Consider the following 18,272-nt stretch of genomic DNA (forward strand, 5'->3'; position numbering starts at 1 on the left):
AGCGCAGTCGGATGCATCACTTCTTGTGCGCTTCTTTAAACATGTACGTGTGTGTGTGTGCGCTGTACTGACAGGCCCAGGAGCAGGCAGGGGTCGGCCAGCAGGAGGAGGAGGTACGGGAGCCTGAGACGACCCAACGGCAAACTCCCCACAAACACCGACGCCTGCCAAACCTGAACCACAAGACCTTGGCGGCATTAAAGCAGCACGTAGAGGACAGGAAGAGGAATATGAGGGAGTACTACGCGATCCGTGCCGAGCTTAACCGGTGAGTGGCCTAGCTGCACAGTAGAGCACCCTCTCCTGGCTTTGCTGACATCCATACAAACTGAACAGGCTTCACAAAATATGGTCACCTCTCGCACCCAGCGAGAGAACACCCAGGGCAGTGTCTGGTCACTGGTCTCGTGCGTCACACTGGGCCTGCTGGAGGTGCCCACTGTACAGGCTCTGACGTGACATGAGCTCCTTGTGGCATCATTTGAAGATGCCGGGGATCTGCCGCTCCGCGATCACTAGTTTAGTAGCTCTGGAGGAAAATGACAGAGCAGCACCAGTCTCTGCTTAGTTATTTTGAATTTAGAAACCTGCCACAGATACTTGGAACCAAAGAGGGAGAAAAGGAGTAATGATGAGAGCTTAACTTTTTTTTATCCATTGTGGTATGTTTTAAGTTTTGTAACCAATATCACTTCTGTACAGTTCCCTGTTATGTCTGTAATGCAGTTGTGTTACTGAATGGGCGTCACCTTAGATAAAGGCCTCTGAAGAGTCAAAGAAATCCGGAGAGAGCTGTTTCCAGTCAAGGTTTTGAATATATGCAGCTGCAAGGAAGAGGTTCAAGAGGCGATCTCAAGAACAGAATTAGTGCCTGTAGTTTGTAACTTCTCTTTTATGCAGACCAGACAGGAGCGAAAGATAACAGGACCCACACGTCTGTCCCGTGATGAGTGCAAGTTCGGGTTCTGCCTGACAACTCATTAGGAAAACCCCATATATGGTTAAACCGGAGAAAATTAAAGCATACTTAATGTTTAATAATAGGGGGGTTTGTGTGATGTATCGAGCCCAAATTGCTGGAGAAAACTGGTTCTTATCAGACTCTGTTCCTCTGGGTATCAGGGCTGCACTATGGCACAGTACCGTAGCACAGCAAGGCTGTGAGACAGTGACCTTGTTTACACAGACGCACAGGGTTAGAAGTGCAGTTCATCAGCCTCCCAACAAAAAGAAAGGTAATTGAATAAAGTTTCTGCCTCCGACAACACATTCTGGAACGATTTGGCTCGATCAGCTTCGACCCCCCGAAGCTCCACGACCAGCACGACCCAGCTGAGCTGACGTGTTCTGTGTCCTCCTACTCATGGCAGAATCGTGGCAGAAGTGAAGGCGCTCCCCATCAACCAGAAGAAGGTTGAAGAGAGGGAGATGGGGCTCCAGAGGGCAGCTGCATTGAGGCAGAACCTGCTGCATAATGATGTGGCCACGGGCAGGTCGGGAGACATGCTGTCCACCCTCCTCACCCTGGACGCGGTAAGTGGCTGGACTGTGTTTTCAGAGTGATGGTTCCCCGCTCTCCTAACTAAAGGGACACGCACGCAAGTAGTACTGAGGTTGGCGCTAAAAACATCTGAAATGGGAGTGCTGGGGGACACCAGTTCCCTAACACTCCCATTTCCAATTCCTCCAAATGTGACCCCCCACTAGGATCCCACTAGTTTAAACATTTAAACTTCCATATTGGGATATGATACATGTACTACTAAGGTTAACAGAATAGCTTCACTACATGTGCTGAATTGGTACTGAGTTAGTGTTGAAGCATTGATCTGCATTACATACTGTTGATTGGGTTAATGTGTCATTGTGCGTCATGCTGGATTACAAATGTTGCAGGTCGTTTGAAGTGTAACTTACTTTTTTTAGCAAGCTGGACAGAAATGTTTCTCAATGAATACCACAGAAGTGCTCATGTGTGTTTTACAAATGCACGCGACGTGTTATCAGTGCAACAGTCATTTATATGTTGTCTTTTTGAATTGCAGGCAAATGTGACCGACTCGGGGGCAGCATCTCCCTGTATATACAAGCGGGGCTCCTTTCTACTGGCTGTCGCCAAGGAGAGGAGGCAGAGCACGACAACCCTCCCTCCTCCCCCCACCACCCCTGTCCCCCCCTCCCCCCCTGCCACCCCCCCTGCCCCTGAAGAAAGCCCCCCTGCCCCCGAAGACACCCCCCCTGCCCCTGAAGACAGCCCCCCTGCCCCTGAAGACAGCCCCCCTGCCCCCGAAGACACCCCCCCTGCCCCTGAAGACACCCCCCCTGCCCCTGAAGACAGCCCCCCTGCCCCTGAAGACGCCCCCCCTGCCCCCGAAGACACCCCCCCTGCCACTGAAGACAGCCCCCCTGCCCCTGAAGACAGCCCCCCTGCCCCCAAAGACGCCCCCCCTGCCCCTGAAGACAGCCCCCCTGCCCCCGAAGACAGCCCCCCTGCCCCCGAAGACAGCCCCCCTGCCCCCGAAGCCGCCCCCCCTGCCCCCGAAGACAGCCCCCCTGCCCCTGAAGACACCCCCCCTGCCCCCGAAGACTTTTTTTAATTGTTATTTTTTAATTGCATGACAACCCTCCGTCCTCCCCACACCACCCCTGCCCCCCCTGCACCTGAAGACTTTTTAATTGCATGACAACCCTCCCTCCTCCCGTTGTCCTGTTTTTTGTGAAAATCTACATTTAAATTAGAATTTATTAGTTTCAAAGAAATAATAAATCAATATCGTTTGTTTTCCTTCTACTGCTGTTGTGTTGTCTTCCTGGATATGTTCATACATCCAATCTTGTGTCCGTAAACGGGTAAAACACAGCTGTCGCCAAGGAGAGGAGCCAGAGCACGACAACCCTCCCTCCTCCCCCCACCACCCCTGTCCACCAGCTTTTTTTTTCCAAGAAGGAGAAAGCAGCGACTGAATTGCTCAAAGTGGTATCCTTTGTTTTGTCTGTCCCCGTCAGTAACGCCTATGCTGAGCGTGTATTTAGCCATATGGAGGATGTCTGGTCAGACAAAAGGAACAGGATGTCAGTGGGGTTGGTCAAAGCAGAACGTCAAATTAGATTCAACTTTCAGTTATCATGCTTGGAGTTTAAAGCATTCATTGAGGGACCACAGGGACTTCTGCAGGCAGCAAAAAGGGATGAGAAATACACATGGAAAGAGCGGTGATACATTTCAGTGTTGGGTTGCCCAATTTCATTAAGCTAAAAAGTTGTTTATAATTATAATACATGTTATAATAATCATGTTTTCATTGCTAAAGGGAGTATATGTACATATGATTAGATTATAATTAGACAGTATATGTTTACACATTGAAGTAAAATGGCTGTATTTAATGTAGAAAAGGACAACAGCAGACAAATCAAAGGTGGCAACCCTAGCCACTGACTGTTAAATATAGGGCAGCGTTTTGAAGCTGATGCCTTTCCATGTATGAGACAATTTGGAATCGTTTTAAATGTGTCAACATGACTTCTGCGCAGATTCATGATTGCTTTCAGTCCGAGTTCATATCTGGTCCACACGCCTGTACACTGTACACTGTACACTGCTTTCAATGCATCTATCTGTCCACAAGAGGGCAGCAGTGTTGTGTAATTGCTGTAAAACAATCAAATTCCTGCTTGAACTTGATGGCAAGCCGAATGATCATTTAGAAATCTCTCTAGTATTATTTCAAGATATCGTTCATTGAATTTCAGATATCTTTAAACCATTTACAGATATTGAATTAAGGTGTTTTAAGATATCTAGAAATGATTTACCTGCAAATCATTCAGAGCAGTGATTCTGAAACCTGTCCTGGAGTACCACCGACCCTGATTTGAACCCTTCATTGAACTAATCATTTCTTAAATCAGAGCCTTTTAGTTATTTCTAACACGAAGGATTTAAAGTTAAGTATAACATTATATAAGGAAATGATCATCTTAGTAAGGAACCAACTTCTGTATCAGTTAAACAATTTAAAGAGTCCAATGTAATCAAATTACTTAAATGAATGGTTCAATTAAGTAACAAAAACCACTAGGGTAGGGTAGGGTGTCCCCAGGACCAGGGTTGCGAACCCTGCTGAACATACATATTGCAAAAGTATTGGTAGGACTTCAGATTTTTTTTAAACATTTTTCCAATCCTGTAAAAATGCAGTAGGCTTAAAAAAAACTATTCAGGTTCAGAGATTGAAAATAAAAATAAAAGTACTTAATTCATTAGTAAACATTAACAAATTATTTTCATGCCATGTTGATGCAATAGTTACTGACTTGGTCATGTTAATTAACATATTAATGGTATACAATAGACACTCATTGTAAAGTGTTACCAATTTGTTTTTATCAAATGAAAGGTTTCAGATTGATTGATAAATATATGCACATTTTGACAAGTTTGACATAAAAAATACAAACAATGGAAATCATTTGAGGGGGCATGTACCCCGTGCCCAAATGCAATGATGCTACTGTATGAGTGTATCCCATTGTACACACCTTGACAATATATGTAAATGGAAAAGCAGCTTTAAAATGATGTCACGACATTTTAGAGGCAGTGGTAAACAAATATATACAGCTTTATTTGTTTATTTAATTGATGATTTCCTAATGTTAAAAACATTTGATTATTATCCAGGGTGACAATTGTTACACTATATTGCATATGCACACTACTGCCCAAAACATATACAATCTGGTCAACAGGACACCAGTCTGGGATTTAAAATCAATCTGTAAATGGTCAAGTTGGAAGTGCTTTTGCAAAATGAAGATGAGGCCGTAGAGCTCAAAGCACTTTTAGCCAAATATGAGAGTATGAAGGACAACAAACCCCTATTCATCAAACTATTTCCATCTCTCTTGCGCTATAACAGAGTATTGTATTTAATTGGCTGATGTTGTTACCCAAGGTGGTGGTGGTGATGATATTAACAATGACAATAACAATAACATTTTAAACTTGGAAGTCCCTCAAAATGTGCATGTAAATGTTGCATGGCTCAAAAAGGGACAATGCAATATAAGACCTCAAAAGAGGTAATGCAGAATACAGCATGTTTGAATAGTAAGCACAGGTCTGAAATGGTAAATATACAAGTGGCTTGTTATATGATCTTATGACCCAATAAAAGGACTAGGTGAAATGATGCTTAAATTGCTTTTTCAAATCTGTATTTCAGGATTTCCAGGGGTTAACAGCTTTGTTTGTGTTCACCCTGTGTCTGGCCCTGTGATGCAATGCTGCATCGGTGCTTTTAGCCAGCAGCTCAGCTAACGATAGCCAAGCGCCCGCGCCCGCTCCGTCCCCCACCCCAGTCAGAGAGGATGCTGACGGTGACAGAGATGCTGCCTCTTCACCCACAACTTTGAATATAGTCATCGAAGACGTCAACCAAGGTGAGCACTTTTTGATAGCAGGACCTTGTAAATTATCTTAATAACATACACTCACCTAAAGGATTATTAGGAACACCATACTAATACTGTGTTTGACCCCCTTTCGCCTTCAGAACTGCCTTAATTCTACGTGGCATTGATTCAACAAGGTGCTGAAAGCATTCTTTAGAAATGTTGGCCCATATTGATAGGATAGCATCTTGCAGTTGATGGAGATTTGTGGGATGCACATCCAGGGCACGAAGCTCCCGTTCCACCACATCCCAAAGATGCTCTATTGGGTTGAGATCTGGTGACTGTGGGGGCCAGTTTAGTACAGTGAACTCATTGTCATGTTCAAGAAACCAATTTGAAATGATTCGACCTTTGTGACATAATATAATTCACATATTATAGTGAGGCAATAAATTAAATGTAACAACAACAATACTATTAATAAGACCAACAGAGGCAAGTAGCCTATATGGCTTATTTTATGGTTTTTATACTTATATGTCCTTACATTTATATTTATGGGGTTTATATGGCCGAATATATGATAATGTAATATATATAAAAATGTTTAGTAAATGGACTTGAACTTCTATAGACCCATAGAGTAGTGGTCTTGTGTTAAACATTTCGACACGCATTCACGTGACTGGAAAGAAAGTGAGGCTTCTTTTTCGTTGATCACGTGTTTCTCTGAAAACGATACGCGCTCCGGCACGGAGCTTCATGAGAAATTGCGCTGCGAACTCGATACACGCTTTGAATCTTCAGTGTCATATGTAACATCACTACAGACAACTAAACAAAATAGCATGTAATTTACTAGAGGTTCTGACAAAATGTTAATTTGCTGCAGTCTATTTTTTTTTTAATTTGAATTATTAAAAATAATCTGGTTTAATGAATGATTCAATGACTCACTCATAGAGACGTCACTTGTTTCATTACTGGATGATTTAGTGTTTTTGAACGAATCTCTTGAATGAATGATTCAATGACAAATATATTTAGATTTCACATTGTTAGTAAAATTTTGTGCCAATGAACTAAATTCAGTAATGTTCAGGTTATGGTAATTGTTTCCATTATTACATTTATAGCCCATAATTCAATCACTCATGTTGTTGTTGTTTTTGTAGACAACAATAATGACTGGCCAGACCTGTGGACAGCCAAACAAAAATAAGATTATAAATCCAAGAACCCCTGGTTAGGATGAAAAAAATTGAGTAAGTTTAGGTAGATTGTTAGTTTTGGCAGCTTCTAAAACAGTGGACACAGAGACATATACAGTGTGTGTGTTTGTGTGCTTGTATGTATGTGGGTGAAATGGACACTACACACATAGAAATATGAATACAGTAGTTACATTGTTTGTTTATGCTTCACAGGATGTCTGGTCTGTAGCACTGCGAACTCCATTGGAATCATCAAGGAGCAAGGTGTATCGAGAGAGAGAGAGAGAGAGAGAGAGAGAGAGAGAGAGAGAGAGAATGGAAGTAGAGAGAGAAGTCTGTCAGTCTTGAGAAATAAGGTGAGGAAACATGCTTTGCCTAAGGCCCACACTCAAGTTGTGAAGATGGCAGAACAACAGAAAGAAGTGGTCATTGAGAATGCGGTGGAGGCTATGACTGATTCCTACATGAAGGAAACCGAAGCTGTGTTTCGAACAGCCTACCATTTGGCCAAAAAGAACAGACCCTTTTCTGACCATGAGAGCCTCATTGAGCTGCAGGAATTGAATGGCATAAAGATGGGCTCAATACTTCATTCATGTTACAGTGCAACACAAATAACCAAACATGTTGCCAATGAGATGCAGAGCAAAATCATCAGTAGCATAATAGCATCATCGAGTATGAACCATAGACTTGAACTACATTATTTGTCATTTAGCAGATGCTCTTATCCAGGGCAACTTACATTTGTAGCCATTTATACAGCTGGGCATTTTACTAAAGCAATCTAAGTGAAGTACCTTGCTCAAGGGGACCACAGCATTGCCTAACCACTACTCCACAGTGCTGCCTAGTGCTGAGCTAGCTGTGTCAGATGTAGTTGATGAGGTAAACTCTAGTATGTCAGACAAAAATGAGCGTGAACTCAAAGGTGCAGCAGCCGAAGTAGGCTCACAGAGTCTTGGATGTACGCTGGGTGGCCAGTAGCTTTCGGACTGTTCGTGCTGTTTGGACATCACTGGGAGCTCTTGTGCAGCACTTTAAGAATGCTTGTTCTGATGAGAGGAGGTCCAACAATGAGAAGCAAATGTACAGAGGTTTATTGGACCGTGTTCAAAGTCCTGAATTTCTTTGTGACCTTGGGCTCATGTATGACACACTCCATGAATTAAGTGTCCTGTCACAGGAGCTTCAGGCTCGTTCTATAACTCTCCTCAGAGCAGAGCATCTGCTGAAACGCAGAGTGTTACATTAATTTAAAGAGAGTCCAGGTGAGAAATATGGTGAGGCTTTAGAAGCAAAAGAGAGTGGGGTGTATCGATCTATAGCCTTGAAAAGAAATGCAAAGCTCAAGTCTATCAATCCAGGCCAGTTCTTACAAAGCCTTGTGAACAATCTTGAGCAACGCTTGTCTTTCGAAGATGAGACCATCAAGGACCTCCACATCCTTGCTCAGAGTAAATGGCCATCAAACCCCAGCATCCGCCATGGTGAAGAACAAGTTAAGTGACTGTGCAAGCGATTTAACTTGTGCACAGACCAAGCACTGAATGGGTTGCGGGACCTACTGGAAGAGCCCAACAGTGAGCCCAACAACCTAAAACCGCTCATTAACTGTATGAAAACATTCCCTGTCAGCATAGCAGAGTGTGAAAGGAACTTTAGCCTTATGAACAATATCAGCACAGACAAAAGGGCTGTCCTACTGGTCTCAAACATATCAAACTTAATGATGATTAACATCAACAGACCCCCTACTTCCAAGATTGATCCTAGAAAGTATACAAGAACCTGGTTGAAGAGCCACCGTGCTGCCTCTTCTGTGTGTAGCGTAAGGTACACTTATAAATTTCAATTAAAGAAGTGAATTTATAGTATCACCTTATCACGAATCCTGGAATCTTGTAGAACTCAATTTCTGTAATAATTGGACGCAGACACCAATTCCAAAGATATAAATTGTCAAATTTATTCAAAAAAAAGACTAAATGTAGCACTACACTAATTATACAAAAGGGAAAAACTAATTAAAATTCAACTCTAGATCAACAAATCAAAGACAAATCACTTCCGTGACCAAGTCAAAGACCATGGGATCGCATATGATAACACAAATCGTTAAACAAAAAAGGTTATAAACACATTGACTACAATACCGGTTAGTAAGACGAAGGTGAGTCTCTCATTAGTATTGTTAGTCAGACATTAAATAACTACGCAGGTTAGTATTTATGTAACTTCAGGTAACTTCTCGTTATATATATATCAGTCTCATTTACGTTTAGGTGCCGAGAAAGATCCTATCATTACTTGTTACCACAATTTCCCCTTAATGATTATTATTCAATGATTAAGGATAGGCAGGGCCACCAATAATCTAATGTCTATTAACTTGTGTCAGTTTCAGACTAAACAGTTAAACAGGAATGAGAAGATATTTCTCGGCGTTGACAGATTTTATTTCTAAAATTATCAACAAAACAGTTTAATGCAACACACATTTATATTTAAGAAAACTAAATGATATTACACATTCTAGAGTTATGAATCACAGATTAACATTTCTAATTGATTTCTCAAATGTCATGAATCATGAACTCCAAACTGTTAAACTTATGTGAACTTCGTCGCAGAGAGGCCTCTCTGTCTTCGGGCTCAGATAACAGCACACGGCACGAGGTCCGTGTGGTTTGGACTCAAATAGCTATTTAAATGACTGACACTTTCGTATACAGTCGACTTAGTCAATTGTCCAGCCGTAAAACTCCACTGATCAGGTGGGCACAGGCGGGCAGCGCAGTCTGTAAAGTTCTTTATTTAATAAAGTCCTTTAAAAGAATTCTTCATACGGCTCAATCTCCTTCTCCCAGTTTAACTCTTCTGTTGCCGGCAAAGACTTGGTTGGTTTCTGGTTCCGGTTCGGGCAACAGAGCTACAGGTTGAGCTGTGGCAGCGAGTTACTGGTTCAGGTGAGAGAGAGAGAGAGACTGACTGTCCGCTGTTCCTTATAGTCTGTCAGATCAATAGGTGATTGGTTCCTGAGTTCTTGAGATTGGATTTCGGTTTCAGCCCCCAGTGTCCTATTGGAGGGGGGCTTGATTTATGACTGATGTCAATCCATGCCATCTTTTGGAAATGCCGGTTGGCCCGGGTTCGTAGCTCTATGTCGGGATTTCGGCTCCTGTCCACTTCAAAGAGTTTTTATCACCTACGGGCCCCTTTCTCCAGACATCTCATAGCAGAATTCCAAACTATTTGGCCTCTTCTTGGTGCCATCCTCCCCAAAACTGTCACTTTGATGCAAACCAGTTCCAAGCTGATGAGCCAAGGGAATCTGATAACTGTGGGGGGGAGAGGTCTTCTTTAGATCAGTGCTTCAGCTCAGAGCCCAAATGCTCTTATCCAAATACACCCAACATAACGCTACATGTGCGTTCTAGACAATGCAGTGTGAAAACCCCTGCATAGAGCAAGTCTGTCTGGAAAATACTGTAGTTCATGTTTCAAATCCTGCACTGACAAAAAATCTTGTGTTCAAATTCAGTTATTTGTTATTTCGTATTTATATAAGTATTGCACTACTTACCTACCTGAAGTTAAGTCCCTTGAGCCAAAAATATGATCACTTATTTAGAAACCCTGCATTGGGTTGAGGGAGTATTTCACTGTGGTTTTCATAAATATAATGAACAAAAATATATACATTTTACAACATATTTAACTAAATATTGTTCTTTTTAACATTATTTTGAATATATTGTTGAATTCTTTGATGATATTTTAATGTTTTTTTTAAATAAATGAATCTCTGACTGAAACACCATGCTTGCCTAATCTTGGTATATCTTATATTCATGCATTAGGCCTGTGTAGGACCAGTAATATTTGCAAAATGCCCCTTAAACTTATAATGGTGGCACATTCTGGCCTACACTATCTGTTGCAAATCAGCTGTTTCAAGAGATAGTTTACAAAAGAAACTACTGGCGCAGACTACTTGCAAGGTTAGAGAATAGTTGTCCAATTTTCATGTGTGGATGGACTAAGGAATAAGGAATAGTTCACTCAAAATTCATAATTATGTAGTTGTCTCTTTCTACAGTCTTTGGGTCAGTATTGCTTGCAAAATCTGCACCTCTTCTGTGGCTAATATTAATTTCATAATGATCCTTACTCCAAGCAGCAGAAGTTAAGTGACAATGTGCAAATACTACTGGCCCATTTTGGGGTGAACTAAAACTAGTCTTCCATGTCACAGTTTATAACACAGGGCGTTCATCCTTTGCTGGGCCGCTTTAAAAAAATGAGTAATGGGGGGCATAAATTAAGAGTATACCCACTTCTCCAGGCACCACTACACCACTGCTCATAACTCGTCATTTATATGTTGTCATTTTGAATTGCAGGCAAATGTGACCGACTCCGGAGCTGCATCTCCCAGTGTGTACAAGCGGGGCTCGTTTCTACAGGCTGTCACTAATGAGAGGCCGTCATGTCATCTTTGGCTTGCTCATTGAAGGGATTTTCTTTAAATGAACAGAATTAGAATAGCTGAATCTTTTAAACAGGGAGTGTGTAGTATGGGGGCCAAACAGGCCATAATGCATCGGATTGCTTGCATAATATTAGGGATGCACCGATACCGATACCAGCATTGGGTATCGGGCCGATACTGTGCTCATGTACTCGTACAGTACTCATAGAAATGTTCCGATACCACTTCATGGCGGGAGCGCGTCTTTTCGTCTTGCACTTCATCAGCAATATGCATATTTAGTTACAAATTACACACGGTCTGTCTCTTTTGATTTAGATTGCAACGAGATCATTAAGACATTAAGGGATATTCAAACCCAGGTCTCTGGATCAATGTCTTGATTAGTCAGCTGTTTGATCATGATGTTAATTTTTGTGTTAGTGTAGGCACTGTAGATTTGAAATTGCGCATTTTCTACATTGATACGCAGCTGTAAAACAGCTTCATTTCAGTCAGGAGTCATTTCAAAGCTCTTTCGTTTTATGCTATTTTTATAACTGGTTATTTAAGTTCATATTGCACAAGTCTGATAAGATATGTGCATACCGATTCATACACCAGTTTACACGGTTTATTGCTAAAAGTTAATTTTCTTTTAATTTTATTTTGTTCTTGTTTATGTAGCCTTTATGCGCACATTTTGATGCATTGAAGAATCGCAGGTGATGTAGCTCGTCTGCCTGTCCTCTGACGGGACAGATGTGTGTTGGTGCAGGGCAGTGGCAGGCTTGCTGGTGTGGCGTTTAGACTGCTGTGGCTTCAGCATCGATACAGCACTGAAGGAGCCTCTCGCCTTCAGCCAGCTGCCCCGGGCACACGGAATAAGACACTGCCAGGCTGCTAATGCAACACCCAGCCCTGTTGACTTGAAAAGTGTGTTTTCTGCATTGATGTACGCAGCTGTAATAGACAGGCGGATCCATTTCAAAGCACTTTGTGGAATTTATGAATTAATTTCGGGAGTGAACTACTCCAATTTCATCACGCTGGCTTCCGGTCAGAGCGCATAAATACCCCGTCATCAACACACACCTCCAGCGCTTCATCCTCTTGCATCATTCAAGCGCGCCGCCCACATCCAGCCGCCCATCCCTCTGCTCACCTGCGTCGCTTCTCTCGCTCTCCTGCCTGTCATCCGGACGATTGCTTACGCCCCACCCCCGCCACCTGGATGCCAGCCGTCCCCTCATGATGACATCTCTGTCCTCCCTTCGGCCCCGCCCCCTCCCAGCTCGCTTAATAATACCACCACCACCAACAACACTACCGAAAAAACCTCGCTTCCCTCCTCCCGCAGTGGCTCCTGCCCACTGTCCCACACCGCCACTGTTTACTTGCTTTTGCTTTCTTTGTTCCTATCCATCATCCTTGAGTTCCCCCCAATCGCTCCTCCCCCACCTTTCCCCTCCCCCTCCACTCCCCTGGGCCCAGCGCCGTCCGCCATGTCTACTCTGCGTCTTTTTCCTCTATCCTGCCTTCTGTCCGGACTGGTGTGCCGCTTGGCATGGGCCGTGTCCCATCCTAGGACCCCGGTTTCCTTTTCCGTGGCCCCCGATGCCCCCGTCACTTGCCTTGCTCTGCATGATCGGCTCATGCCCCGCAGTGTTGGCAGTGGGCCACACCCTCCCAAACCCCTCTTTCGCTGGCTCCCTCCCTCCAGCCCCGGGTGGCTGCTTCTCTGCCCCACCTCTAGCCTCGTTTGGTTAGCCCTGGCCCTCCATGCAGCCCTGGGTGGCTGTTTGCCTGCCCCACCCCTAGCCTCATTTTGGTTGCCCAGCGGCCCCCCCTGCAGCCCTTGCGGCTCGTGCCCCTCCCCGTCTACCTCATGGTCATCCTGCAGCCCCGCGCGGCTCCTCCCAGTCCCCCCGCTACACCCCATGTTACATCCACACTTCCCCGCAGCACTCCCTGCAGCCGTCGCGGCTCCTTCTAGTCCCCCTCGCTGCACCATATGGTTACATCCCTGTCTTTCCCCACAGCACTTCCTACAGCCCTGTGTGGCTTCTTCCTACCCCCCTGTGCATTACATGATCACATCCTTTTCCCTGCAGCCCCATGCGGCTCCTTCCAGTCCCCTCTGCTGCACATTAGGCAGCACTGTGGAGTAGTGGTTAGGGCTCTGGACTCTTAACTGGAAGGTTGTGGGTTAAATCCAATGATGTTGTACCCTTGAGCAAGGTACTTCACTTAGATTGCTCCAGTAAAATGCCCAAATGAAAGTTGCCCTGGATAAGAGTGTCTGCTAAATGACAAATAATTTAAAGCACCATATGTACCTTCCTGTTTCTGCAGCCCACATAGTTGAATACGTTTCCCCACAGTGTGGCCTGTGTGGCTCATTCCTGCCCCCTTCTGCTGCACCTCATGGTTACCTCCATGGTCTCCCTGCAACAGTTATTCCACCTTCTGGCTCCCTTCCTCCTCTCCTTCATCCTACAAGCCCTTTTCTGCTTTCCCCTGCACCCTCCTCGTGACGTTTCACCTAGGGCCCTCTTCGCCTGCGGCCCCCCACAGCAATCATAGGCTGTGGATGCGGACCATTGACATACCTGCAACCTCCACGCAGCCCTCTCTTTCCCACACTGCAGCCCGTTTTAGCTTCCGCTGTCTACCTACCCTCCCGCAGCCCTGCTTGGTGCTCCACCCCGCCCCCACCACGCCATCACACATGGCCCTCGTGTGGCCCACATCACCAGCATCACCATCACCTCTGCGCCGTTGGCCCCTATGTGACAACTCCGATGTCATCACACTCGCTTCCGGTCAAAGTGCATAAATACCCCATCATCAACGCACACCTCCAGCACTTCATTCTCTTGCATCCCACCACCTCCGCTGTCACCAACCGCCTCTGCAGCAGTTCCTTGGCTCAGTCACTGTAAAAGGGGGGGGTTTGACGGTCCGGACCAACTCTGGACCGTCATTCCCGTAACCAAGAGAATTAGCCAAAATCAAATAAATCACATTCGCCTGCCCCCACGCAAATCGGTGTTGTGAAACTACTGAAACGTTGTATAAAGTAAAAAGTAAAATATGTTTTTCATATTTCGATGTAATAAAATATGTATAAACGGTTTTATGTTGTAAAATATAATTTGTCAATAATTGTGCTTTAGCCCTATTTTAAATACCCCCTCCTCCCCGCCTCTCTCTCAACTAGTTATTATTATTATTATTATTATTATTATTATTATTATTATTATTATTACTCCCTCCTCCCCGTCTCTCTCCCGACTAATTGTTATTATTGTTATTTTTTAACTATTATTTAACAATAATAACATTAACTAAGAAGTAAAAATAAATGCAACATGTACAAAAAAAAAAACTTTAATTGAGTGACCACAAACTACAAATATTCACCTGGTGTCCTGCACATTATGTATTCATGCTGGTTCATATGAAGCTCACAGCGGATCATACTGAGATGATTCTATTCATCAAAAAGAACCTGCCTCTCACCTTCCCAAGAAAGGCTTCCCTTAGAGACGCACTAATGTATGATGACTATTTCCGTCGCTCTGTTACAGTAGGCTTTATGGTGTAGTACTGCTATTCAGTGAGGTAGACATTTCATTGAAATGTGGAGACAGTGCCAGTGTGGAGGCTGTGTTTGTTTACACAGAAAGTTGAATGTTAATTTTTGGATGTCAGAAATATCCTCCTGTTATACATTTTATTTAATACTCAGATATTATTTATATTTTATTTTGTATCAACCAGTGTGCATCTGACAAATAAAAACTTTCTTCAAATGCATTGCACTTTGATGGTAATTGTCATTTTTATGGGAAAAATACTGCCTTATTAAGTACTTGGCATCGGTACTCGGTATCGGCAAGCACCCAAATGTAAGTACTTGTACTTGTACTCGGTCTGAATAAAAGTGGTTTCGGTGCATCCCTACATAATATATTGGTTCACAACTTTGTGTGCATACTATATTGGTTTGTGTGTGTACTAGATCGGTTTGCACTGTCTTGGTTTGTGTGCGTTCCATATCGTTTGTTCACGTGACACAACTGGGCAGGGCAGGACTAGGGATAAAGGGGGGAAAAAGGCGCAAGCAGCCGTGTGAGCTTTGTTCTCAAGAAACACATTATTGACTTGCTTAACCATGTCATCTGAGCAAGACATTGCAGATTACTTTTTAAGTATTAATCACACAGTGTCCATGGTGCGCACTTATGGGTGCCGTTTGTTGTACATTTTGTGTACAGAAGTGCTTTTGTGCACGCAATACACATTTTGTCCAAGGAAATTACTATTTCATGCACATGAGTATTTTGTCCTACAAAATACTTATTTAGTGCTTAGCATTTTGTGGACGAAAAGGCAGTGCAGTGGGGCGGAGCGGGGACTGAGAAGAGAGAAGGAGAGAAAATGGAAAATGGAGAAATACTTAAAAAGTAATCTGTAATGTCTTGCTCAGATGACATGGTTCAGTTATTCCGTAATGTGTTGCTTGAGGACAAGGTGCTACATCCACCTTGATTTCCCTTTGTCCCTAGTCCTGCCTTGCTATGTGAACAACTGATATGGTACACACACAAACCAATATACACTGCTCAAAAAAATTAAGTGAACACGTAATCATCACAGTATAGCACCAAGTCAATTAAACTTCAGGGATATCAATCTGTCCAGTTAGGAAGCCTAAGTGATTGTGAATCAATGTCACCTGTTTTGGTGCAAATGAAAGTGACAACAGGTGGCAACAGCTAGACAACCCCCAAAAAGGGAATGGTTTTGCTGGTGGTGGCCACAGACAATTGCTCTCTCGTTATCCTTCCTGACTGATTCTTCTCTAGTTTTGCATTTTGATTGTGTCCTTGTCACTACTGGAAGCATGAGGCGGAACCTGCAGCCCAATCAGGTTACACAGGTAGTTCAGCTCCTCCAGGATGGCACATCCATACATGTCGTCGCAAGAAGGTTTGCTGTGTCTCCCAGTACAGTCTCAAGAGCATTTAGGAGATACCAAGAGATGGGCCGTTACATGAGGAAAGCTGGACAGGGCCTTAGAAGGGCATCACCCCAGCAGCAGGACCGGTATCTGCTCCTTTGTGTGAGAAGGAACAGGAGGTGCACTGCTATAGCCCTACAAAATGACCTCCAGCGGGCTACTGGTGTGCATGTTTCTGACCAAACTGTCAGAAAGACTCCATGAGGGTGGCATGAGGGCCCAACGTCGTCTAGTGGGACCTGTGCTCACAGCACAGCACCGTGCAGCTCGATTGGCATTCGCCAGAGAACACCAGAATTGGCAGATCTTCCATTTGCGCCCCGTTCTCTTCACAGATGAGAGCAAGTTCACACTGAGCACATGTGACAGACCTCCACGTGCTAGCCAACGGTACCCTGACTGCTGTACCGGGATGAAATCCTCAGACCGATCGTCAGACCTTAACTGGTGCAGTGGTCCCTGGGTTCCTCTTGGTGCAGGACAATGCCTGGCCTCATGTGGCCAGAGTGTGTAGGCAGTTCCTAGATGACGAAGGCAGTGATGCCATTGACTGGCCCTCACATTCCCCAGACCTGAATCCAATTGAGAACCTTTGAAGGAGTTGCCGTGATGAAATTCACGCAAGTTGGAACAGCCTGTGATTACAATTGTTTACTTTGATTTTCGGTGTGAGTTTGAATCCAGCCCTCGGTTGGTGGTTTTGATTTCCATTGACCGTTGGTACGTCCTTTTGTTCTCAACGCAATACACAATGTACAGTAAAGATTTTGATCTTTAATATATTTCGTTCGTCGGGATCCGTTGTGCGATTTAAGTGTTCCCTTAATTTTTTTGAGCAGTGTAGTTTGCACGTGAAGTTGCGAGCCAATGTAATGTATTATGGCCTGTTTGGCCCCCCATAGTGTAGGATGAGCAAGTTAATGTTACCTGCATGTGTGAAGATCACTCCAATTAATTGTCCTTGAGGTGTGAAATTATTTAATTGGAATGAAAGTGGAAAATCATATCTTATATTTCAACTTTCACAGCTTGTGCATTCATTCACTTTACATTACACGCATTTCTACATTTCTTTGGGATCTTACATCTGGTGCTTGTATTCTGCACTTCACTGCAATAGCTGATGCTTCGAACAGACCCCGCTTATACAGCTGCAGTCTGCACGGCCAAGTCATTCTAAACCAGGACTCCGATTAAAAAATAATATATTAGGGCTGCCCCCTGAAAGTCGACGAGTCGAATCATCAGTCGGAGACCCCTCAGTCCACTGAGGTTCTTCAAGTCGAGCAGTCGTTTTTTTTTATCGTTTTTTTTGTCAGTCAAATCAATTTGAATTCATTTTCAAACAGTGATTTGTTTACTCATTAACACGTTTTTAATGTTTACAGTGATATAAAACATTTTGGTTAGCTTGATTTAATAATAAATACACCGCAGTTCAAATCTTGCATCGCATGCATCTGTCTTGATTTTTAAATGCAAAAAATTATGTTCCCATGACTCTGTTGCATTTAATTATGTTAATGTGGTCAAAATCATCACTGAAACTCATGCCAATGGATTTTCTGATTGCCAGATAGTCTATTATGAACAAATAAGAAAAAATGAACGAATAGTCAAATCTCTGTATTGAACAGCCAAATCCGATTCGGCTGACAAAATTCTGAGTTGGGTACAGCCCTATAATGTATATATATATATAATTTTTGAAGGAATATAAGTAGTGACAACAGCAATAGTCTCTGGTGTTTCCTGATGTTCTTGGCTCATTAAAATTAGTGAATTTTAGTTTAATACACTTATAATACACTGTTTTTCTTCCAACTTGCTAGTTTTAGTAAACGGACCTAAATTTGTCCTTATTTTCTTGCATTTCCAAGGACAAAAATGTTTTTAAAATAAAATACCTAAAATATTCAATTTCTGATGGAGATGTTTGTTTTTGCACAGTGCAGTATTCTGTATTTAGTTTCCAGGCTGATAGATTACTTTTATCCACAAAGCTGGTATGATAAAGATCTACAGATCTACATAGCATCTGGAAACATACATTTCACTGTTCATCCATCTGGACGGGAATAAAGTATTCCAGAGATAGAGAGACAACAGCTTCCCTTCAGCCTGAGAGGCTTTGCAAAAGGCTGAGATTTCTCCC

The sequence above is a fragment of the Amia ocellicauda genome, chromosome 10 (assembly GCF_036373705.1).
Source record: "Amia ocellicauda isolate fAmiCal2 chromosome 10, fAmiCal2.hap1, whole genome shotgun sequence".
NCBI lineage: Eukaryota > Metazoa > Chordata > Actinopteri > Amiiformes > Amiidae > Amia > Amia ocellicauda.